Source organism: Eptesicus fuscus, chromosome 1 (genome assembly GCF_027574615.1).
Source record: "Eptesicus fuscus isolate TK198812 chromosome 1, DD_ASM_mEF_20220401, whole genome shotgun sequence".
NCBI classification, from domain to species: Eukaryota; Metazoa; Chordata; class Mammalia; order Chiroptera; family Vespertilionidae; genus Eptesicus; species Eptesicus fuscus.
The window spans coordinates 115,521,168-115,530,185 of NC_072473.1; the positions used below are offsets into that span (position 1 = coordinate 115,521,168).

Here is a 9,018-nt window from a genome sequence, read left to right on the forward strand (position 1 = left end):
CAATCAGGAGCAATTATGCAAATTAACCCAACCAAGATGGTGGTGGCCACAGAGCTTGAGCAAGCAGGAGGCTTGGGTTGCCCTTGGTGATGGAGGAAGCCAAGCTTCCCACCTGCCCTGGCCTGCCCTGGCCTCTGCTTATGGCTACAAAGCTTCAATTATAGAAGATAAATAAATCCCAAATACCTGCTTCCAGCCTATGCTTGGGTCGCTGGGGGGTGTGGCCAGCCTGCAAACCACCACAGGCCCCTCACCCAGGTCGCCCCATGCCCCAAGGGAACCCCCACCCTGATCCTGGACACGCTTCAGGACAAACCAGCCACCCCCCACCTGTGCACCAGGCCTCTATCCTATCTAATAAAAGAGTAATATGCAAATTGACTGTCACTCCAACACACAAGATGGCTGCCCCCATGTGGTCAAAGATCGCTGCCCCCATGTGGACACAAGATGGCTGCCACAAGATGGCCAGCAAGGGAGAGAAGTTGGGAGGAACTAGGCCTGCAAGGGAGGGCAGTTGGGGGTGATCAAGCCTGAAGGGAAGGGCAGTTAGGGGGGACCCAGGCCTCAAGGGGAGAGCAGCTGGGTGGGACCAGGCCTGTAGGAATGGGCAGTTAGGTGTGACCAGGCCTGCAGGGGAGGGCAGTTGGGGGGACCAGGCCTGCAGAGGAGGGCAGTTAGGGGTAACCAGGTCAGCAGGGGAAGGCAGTTGGGGGGGACCAGGCTAGCAGGGGAGGGCAGTTAGGGGTGGCCAGGCTGGCAGGGGAGGGCAGTTAGGAGCAATCGGGCTGGCAGGGGAACAGTTAGGCATCAATCAGGCAGGCAGGGGAGTGGTTAGGGGGTGATCAGGCTGGCAGGCAGCAGTGGTTAGGGGCAATCAGGAAGGCATGCAGGCGAGCAGTTGGGAGCCAGCAGTCCCAGATTGGTGAGGGTGCAGGCTGGGCTGAGGGACACACCCCCTCGTGCATGAATTTCATGCACTGGGCCTCTAGTTTATTTATAAAAGCTGATTCAAAAGTCCAACATATGACAATCGTCACGAACAATTTCAATTGACTGCTTTCTTTTTGTGAATATCTGTCACATGTCCTTTTTCTTTGCATATATTTTAATTTTGTTGGAAACAGACCACTTTAATAATATAATATGGTAACTCTAGAAATCAGATTCACTCCCCCAGCCACCAAGTGTTTGTTGTTCTCTCTAGTGTGTCCTTATCGTTGTTTGTTTAATTACTTTGTAGGACTAATTCAATCAAGCCTATATTACTTGTTGCCTGTGTCTCTCCTCAGTTATCTGTTTTTCTAATATTTTGGTAAAGGTTTTCTATATTACCTTAAAAAATGTCTCCTAGCCTTTGTTGAATGGCTTTGTGTTTTTGTTGCTCCATACATTCAGTCCCTCTGGCAGTATACAACTCTGCCTTGACTTCCAGCTTGCTCAGATCCTCAAAGTTAGTGAGAAGTAAGAGATTAGGGCCTTCTTATTTCTCTTTTTTGTATGTGCACAGACATGCACATGTACTTGACCTTCTATATTCCCACACATATGTCAAATCTTTTTAAAGCTTCTAAAAGACATCTACTTGCTCAGATATTTCTTTTAAGTTTTTGGTAAGTGTCTTGTATAATCAACTGTTATTATTCCTCAGACAGGTGAGATATTAAACAACTGCCACTAATTGTTTTCTCTAAATGCCCCCAAGGAAAAAGTTATTTTGTTTTGAGTGAGCTCTTGCGTCACGTTAAATAAAGACCAGCCATTTGATTTAGTGTTTCCAGGGAGATCCCTTGCAGATCAAGTAATTCTCTGAAAATGAAGCTTTATGGCTAGCTCCATACCTGTTCGGCCTCCTTCAGTAACTGCTAGGCTGTTGATCTTCACTATGATTTTTTGAGCTATTATCAGGCTACAGAAGATCTGAGGGAGAGAGTGGTGGAGAGTGGCCAAGGAAAAATACTACAAACTTTACTGGTTTTACCAATATTTTGCTATTTTTCTTAAATAAATGCTTCTTGAATTGCTTCAAACCACTGGTTAATATTCAGAGTTCTGTAAAAGTTGATTTTGACAACTTTCGGTGGGTTCTCATTGCTTTTAAGGAGGTTTCAGAGGTCCTTACTCTCCACTGCAAAAGTGCTTCTCCTCTCATTCTCTCTAAACCAGTTATGTCTCCACTACCCATAAAAAATACACTTGTAGCCCGGCCAGCCGGGCTCAGTGTTTGAGCGTCGACCTATGAACCAGGTGGTCATTGGTTCCATTTTCAGTCAGGACACATGCCTGGGTTGCAGGCTCGATCCCCAATGTGGGGTGTGCATGAGGCAGCCAATCAATAATTTCCTCTCATCATTGATGTTTCTATCTCTCCCTTCCTCTCTGAAATCAATTACAAATATAAATGTAAATATTTAAAAATCTTAAAACTACACTTGTAGTCTGTTTCTTACTTAATAATCAGAGTTCTCCTTTTAAAAGGTGTGTTACATTATAGGACTTTTCTATTCAAACTGTTCATTGGCTTCCCACCTCATTCAAAGTAACACACAAAGATCTCACTTAGGCCTACATGACATTGCTATTTCTGTCTCTTTCTACATCTCTGACTTCCTGTTTCACTATTCAACTATAGTCACACTGGCATTATTACTGTTCCTTGAATATTTCAGGCACATAAGTATTTCAGGGTTTTTCAATTAATATTTGCTTTCATGAGAATAGTCTTCCCTTAAGTAACTATAAGATTTATTTTCTGAGTACTAAAAGTCTCTTCTCAAATACTATCTTTCAGAGAATATTTCCTTGATTATATTTTTGTTGTCTCCTTATTCTTTCTAAAATGGTTGTACTGTGAAAATGAGAATACTATTTTGCATACTGCTATACCTCCACTTTTAAAAGCAGTTCTTAGCATATAGGTAGAGATTACTAAATACTTATAGAATGTCTCAATAAAAGAATATATAAAGTTATTGGATAAAATTGATATTATTTGTCAGACAATGCTAAATATTTATAAATGGAAGAGAGGGGTCTTAAGATGAAACAACTTGTTGTGTGGCCTGGAGGAGATTATTCTTGATAGGAAAAAAGTTTGGGAGAGAGAAGTAAAATAATTTTCATTATGGAATATATAATGAGCAAAGAACAGAGACAACAGTAAGAATTGCATTTTTAATGATGAAAAGTTTAGCCTTATTGGAAAATAATATAGTCATTTAGGTTAAACCAAGTATTGGAGAAAACTTGTCAGTGCTTCTCCTTACTTTCCTTTTGTCATCAATATTATGATACAGATCTGTGACATTGCTTCTAAATCTAGAGAAAATACTTTTAAGAGTGCCCATGCTTTACATTATTTCAATTAGGCAATTACTTTCTAGATTATTTTTGTCTACAGATAAACTATATAAGGAAAGTCGCTTAACTTGTTTTTTTGTTTGTTTGTTTTTCCGCAACTAAGATAACTTAGACATGGATTACCAAGGAGGTGTTCATTACCACATAAGCTCTCATCAGAACACACTTACATAGGCTAATTTATTTTTTCTTTTAAGAAGTACAGGAGTATATAATGAAAAAATAAATGTTTCTGCAACTTACTCTAATATTTTGTCACCTTTATAAAATCTGTTTAAATTTTCCCCCAAAACACTGACTTAAGCAATTTGTAGGTTTAAAATGTTTTGAAAAGATGGTCTTATGTGTGGATGTGTTTTACAGAATCAGTGAAGAAAAACACAACTTAATTTTTTCTTCTTTTTCCTCTATGAATATTGCAGTTTCTAGTAAAAGATATGAATGCAAGAATGGCTATTGAATAAATGAATGAGTGACAAAATAATGAAAGCAGTCTGAGTAACAGGACTTCATATTGAACATAGGGTTGGCTGACATAATTATTAAATTCTTTGTCTAATATTCATTTCCTAAATTACTACACTCTGGTGAAGATATATATTTCTAGTCTGCAAAGTCTTTTATTTTCCTGAATTAGGCCTCAGAACCAAAATTTCAAAATGTGTTGCTTTTAGAAAATTCTTAACAATTTGTAGGTCATAAAACCCTTTGAGAATGTGATCAAAATTAGGGGCAGCACTGATAGGCACAAACCTATATACAATTTCAAGAGATTCATTAATATTTTGAAGCTCATTCTTTGAACCCAAATTAAGGACTTCTAAAATCAAGGACACTATTTATTCATATGGAATTCTCTTAAAGCATGGCTCTCCGTTGTAATGATCTAGTCTCCCTGGAAAATGAATTAACTCAGAAAATTATAGGACACTTTACCCAAAGAGAATATGCTATTTTTGAGTAGCATTTAAAGAATTTACATTGGTATGATAATCATAAATCTAATTATTTTGGTACTTGCAACATTAAAAAATAGGAAAACAATTACTTAGGAGTCAAGAAATCAAGACTCATCTCTCACAATTAAATTAAGTGCACAGAAAATGAAAATGTTCAATATTCCCAATATGGGGATAAGGAAAACAAAGCAAAACAAACAAAAAAACTTGAGTTCTGTTATAGTTAGTTCTGAATTCATATAGTTAGTACGTAAATAAACCTTAGGGGCTTATATACATAACAATATGAGTTTTGGATTTGGGTGGGGGGTGAAGTGAGGATTGGATACAATCCTTTTTCAGGGATCCTAATAACTCTTCACATAGAAACTATCTGTTTTGCTTACACGTAGAACTTAATTTTAAATCATTACATACTTGCCAGACCTTATAGATTTCACATTTAGTAATGCAGGCTCACAAGACAAGTTGTCTAAACAATAACGGAAAATTCAACCATACCTTTATATAAAGATGAGTGTACATTTATCCATATATTCATCTATTCAGTAATATTTAATACATTTCTAGAAGACAATATCCAATCACTACAGCAGGAAGACAAAGCATGTACACAAAGCAGGGTAATGTATTGTCTGTGGTATAAGAAATTAAAACATTTTATAGGAGTTCAGAGAAGAGACAGTGGTTTTTATGACTAAGAGAGAACAGAGAAGTTTAGGGAACAGGGGAATGCTCTGGTCCCAGCTCTATTTGATGAAACATAAAGTGGTCAATATAAGGTAGTTTGGAGAATGAGGAGCTTGAAGCAGGGAGACTAAGCAGTAGGCTATAAAACAAAGAGGAGCTTTAGACTCAATAGAGTGGTAGCTATGCAGATGAAAACTAGATTACCTGGGGTGAGGTAGGGAGGCCCAAGGCATCACAAAGGTAAAAGAAACAGGCCCTGACAATGTTTGGATCCTAAGTAATAGGGAAGAATGAAAAACAACTCAGTATATTTGGTTGGAAAGACCCATAATTAACAAAAACAGGAAAGCCAGACAAAAAGGTGGATATGGGAAACATGGTGAATTTGATGAATGCTGAAAACCTAGGTTGGTAAGAACAGTTAAACACAGACTTCTGTCACCCCAATCACCACCAGAGTTCTGTTCAAATTACACTAATGAGGCTCTCACCTCATTTTATACCCCAGAGGAGTTAAGCTGTGCAAAAAATTCTGTCTTCAGTGCCCTAGAATAAATTTGCTGTTAAAGTGAATAGTGAGACTAGTAACCCATGATGGAAAAAGGATTACAATTAAAAATATATTTAAAGGGGTAAAAATATTCTCTTTATATATCCCTTTGACCTTCTGAGACTGCCAGACTTCTAATATAAGAAATGTGGATTGAGAGTATCTACAGGCATATACCAGTGTTTGGTATGTGAGATGATTGTATTATTATTAATCCTTACTTTCATTATATAAACAATACAGTCTGATTCAGGAATAATAGGAAAGTGAAGAAACCCATAATGGGAATTTCCATAGTTTTTCTCAATTTTGTTGCTTTACAGTTCTCTCCTCTGTTTCAGACCCATGTACACAAAACCTAATCTTTCCAAAAAAATGAAGAAAATTAGGATTGTTTGTGTTTACTTACTGTTAACTTAGTACTTTGTATCTGTGAGGATGTACTGCTATCACAATAATACATAATAGTTTTTAAAAATGAGTTTTTAAAAGGATAACAATGAAAAATTCTAATTGAGGACACTCATTAACAAGTGTATGACAACAGTAAGAATCACCAACACAAAGCTAAGAAAATATATCTAGATGAAAATGAGATTTAAGCCCATACTGGGTTATAAAGGAAGACCTTTGCAAAGAAAGACTGGAAAAAAAAATCATTATCCATGAAATTCAAGACATATTGCTCCAAAAAGTCCTAGATAAATAATATCATTTATAATTCATATGAGAAAAGTGGATCTAAATTTGGATTATTTTTCTATTTGACTCTCAGATATAACTGACCTTTAGATTAAATTTTCTGGTGTCAATTTCTCATTAATATTATATGTTCCAAACCATCTTTCAAGTGGGTTTTCTCAACTTCTGATCTGGGATGTTGTATGCTCTTGATTATATACCAGTTCTTCTTTAATCTACAAATTAAGTTTACATTCAAATAAACATCATTATTAAATTCTAATTTAAAAGTGTTTTGATTTAAATTAACTTTATTTTGACAGAACTCTGAAAACAACTTAAAAAAACAATTATTTATTGCTATTAAATTCCATAATTCCTATCTTTTACCTACCAGATATCAAATCCTGTGGTATTTATATCCATAAAAATGATTTATAGATTAAAGAATAAAAAGTTTTAGGTTAAACATAATTTCTGCAAGTTGTTTGTTTTAAATGTGTCAGTTGAATCAGAATTTCCTTGCCTAAATAAACCATTAGTACTTAAAATACTATTCCCAGTGCCCAGCTGTCATGGCTCAGTGGTTGAGCGTCAACCAATGAATCAGGAGGTCATGACAAACAATAAAACAAAACACCAGTCAAGCCTGTACTTCATTCCAGCCTTGTGCGACCCTAAGCTGAGAAACCAGACAAACTGAACAGGACTTCTGACTTACAGGGCTATGAAATCATAACTGGGTATTATTTCAAGCTGCTAACCATGTGGTAATTTATAACACAACCATAGAAAATCAATACATTCTCTCAATGTCCATACCTTCTTTTTCCCTTTTTATAAGAGAACCTCCCAAGTTTTAGCTAAGCATTCAACTGCATTAATGGATGTTGAAATGTATTGCACAGATCTCCCTTTAATGATCAAGCCATTCATTTTTCTGGATGTCAGGAGTGGTGGTGAAACCAAAAATGTGGGTGTTTTTAGTCCAAGTTCTTGTCTCGAGAAAATCAAAGAATGAAGTCACGGACAAAAACGATTAATGGAACTATCGTTTATTGGGAGAAGCCAGTCCTGGGAAAGGTGCAGCTAGGGTTCCAAGAGCAGGTCTGTGTCCACAGCTTCCTTTCCATGTTACAGTGGGGAGTCGTTTAGTATCCCGGCCAATTAAAGTCTAATAGTCCATGTGTGGAGGCCCACATGGCCATATGCCACGTGGGCACAGTGGATGTGCTCCTCAGCAACAGGAATGTGAGGTATCCATTGTGCGCTGCTCTGGGGGAGAAGAGAAGGGAGCGAGTGCTTTTTTTGTATATTGCTTGCCTCCCTGCCTTGTGATTGGTTATCTGCACGCTGTCTGTCTCGGTAATAACCATACATTTTAAAGTTCATGCCTTTTGCGTGCACTCTTCCTTCCCATCCCAGTTGGGGTCTATCTTAGTAACTCCGCTTAGCTGGGTTTCTGGTTTCACTTCCTCCTCCCCTGGTCCTGCCCCTGTCTACCTAAATTGTTTCTGTCTCAGTGGCTATTGATGTCTTCCTTCTTATGAATTACCCTTGGCAAGCTGGTTCACCCAAAGTCATGTCCCCTCCTACAGGGAAGTTTCTATCCAATCACTTGTTGGTCCAGGATTGCCTCAATTCTAGACAATTCTGAAGGGATAACAATACTTCAGAGATTCCTGAGGGATCTGCTGTGGTCTCTGTTGCAAATGCACTGAAGTTCAACTCTGCTTTCAGCAATCCTGCTTCCAGTGCTTCCTTACAGATATTGCTTCCAAGAGCACCTATCCCATTAAATTCCTGAGAGAAATATCTTCTTTGAAATCCCTTTCCAGGGAAACTTGACCTAAGACAACTGTCCAGTGAGATAACGACATTCCTTGCCTCAAATTTGGTCACATGATCAAATACCAGAAAATTGAAGATGAGCAAAAATGCTGTGTGCAATTTTCAGGTCATATCCCTAAAAGAAATGTGTTTGCCATTCACTCTTCCCCCCCACACCTTCCTTTGGATGTAGTGATGGTGAAGCTTAGATAAAGGCAACATCTTGGGAGTTGACACAATAGTAATGACATAGAGGGAACCATTTCCTGGTTAACCTCAGGGGAAAAAACTCCCTATACTTCTTTACTTACCTGTGAGAGAAATAAACCTTTCTTTTTTAAGCCTCTGTTAATAGATAGATCTGTAAAAGTGGTTAAACAAATATTCTAATACATGTAGTAATTCACTAGCCTAGTGTTTAAGGAACCATTTTGGTATGGAACTATTTGGAAGATCATTTACATATTGTTGCTTGTGTGTTGGACTTTTAGAGGTTGCAAGAAGATTCATCCACAGTGTATTCAAGAGTAATTTGGAGTTTGTGCCAGTTCTAGCCAGCCTATTCAGTGGCTGGATAAGTTGCATTACTTCAACATTTTCAAAAAAAAAAAAAAAAAGAAGATTCATCCAAACCTACATGATAACATTTAAAGCATCTATAATAGGCATCCTTATTGTCCTTTTCACAATTAAAATGAAGGCTAAATGCCTTGGTAAACTAATATAGTATTTTGTGTTTATAATAATTGAATGCCTATACTCAAATACTATTTATTGAATAATCAATGTGGACACTTGTTCCAAGAACTGAGATTGAAAAGCTTAATATGACACTGTTAGCAGTTTATGGTCCAATGGAGATTTCAAACATGTAAACAATTATAATACAGTGGGCATAGTGCTATAAAATGGGAGAGTCTCCAGAACTAGGTAACATAAAATAAGCGT

At 37.4% G+C, this 9,018-nt stretch overlaps 1 non-coding gene across 1 annotated transcript; it reads left to right on the forward strand.

Moving 5' to 3' along the window:
- Positions 1-8,560: 8,560 nt before the first annotated feature.
- On the forward strand, positions 8,561-8,668 carry LOC114227184 (small nucleolar RNA SNORA58). Its single transcript, XR_003613264.1, has one exon. It is a non-coding gene; the product is annotated as a small nucleolar RNA SNORA58 (small nucleolar RNA).
- Positions 8,669-9,018: the final 350 nt, after the last annotated feature.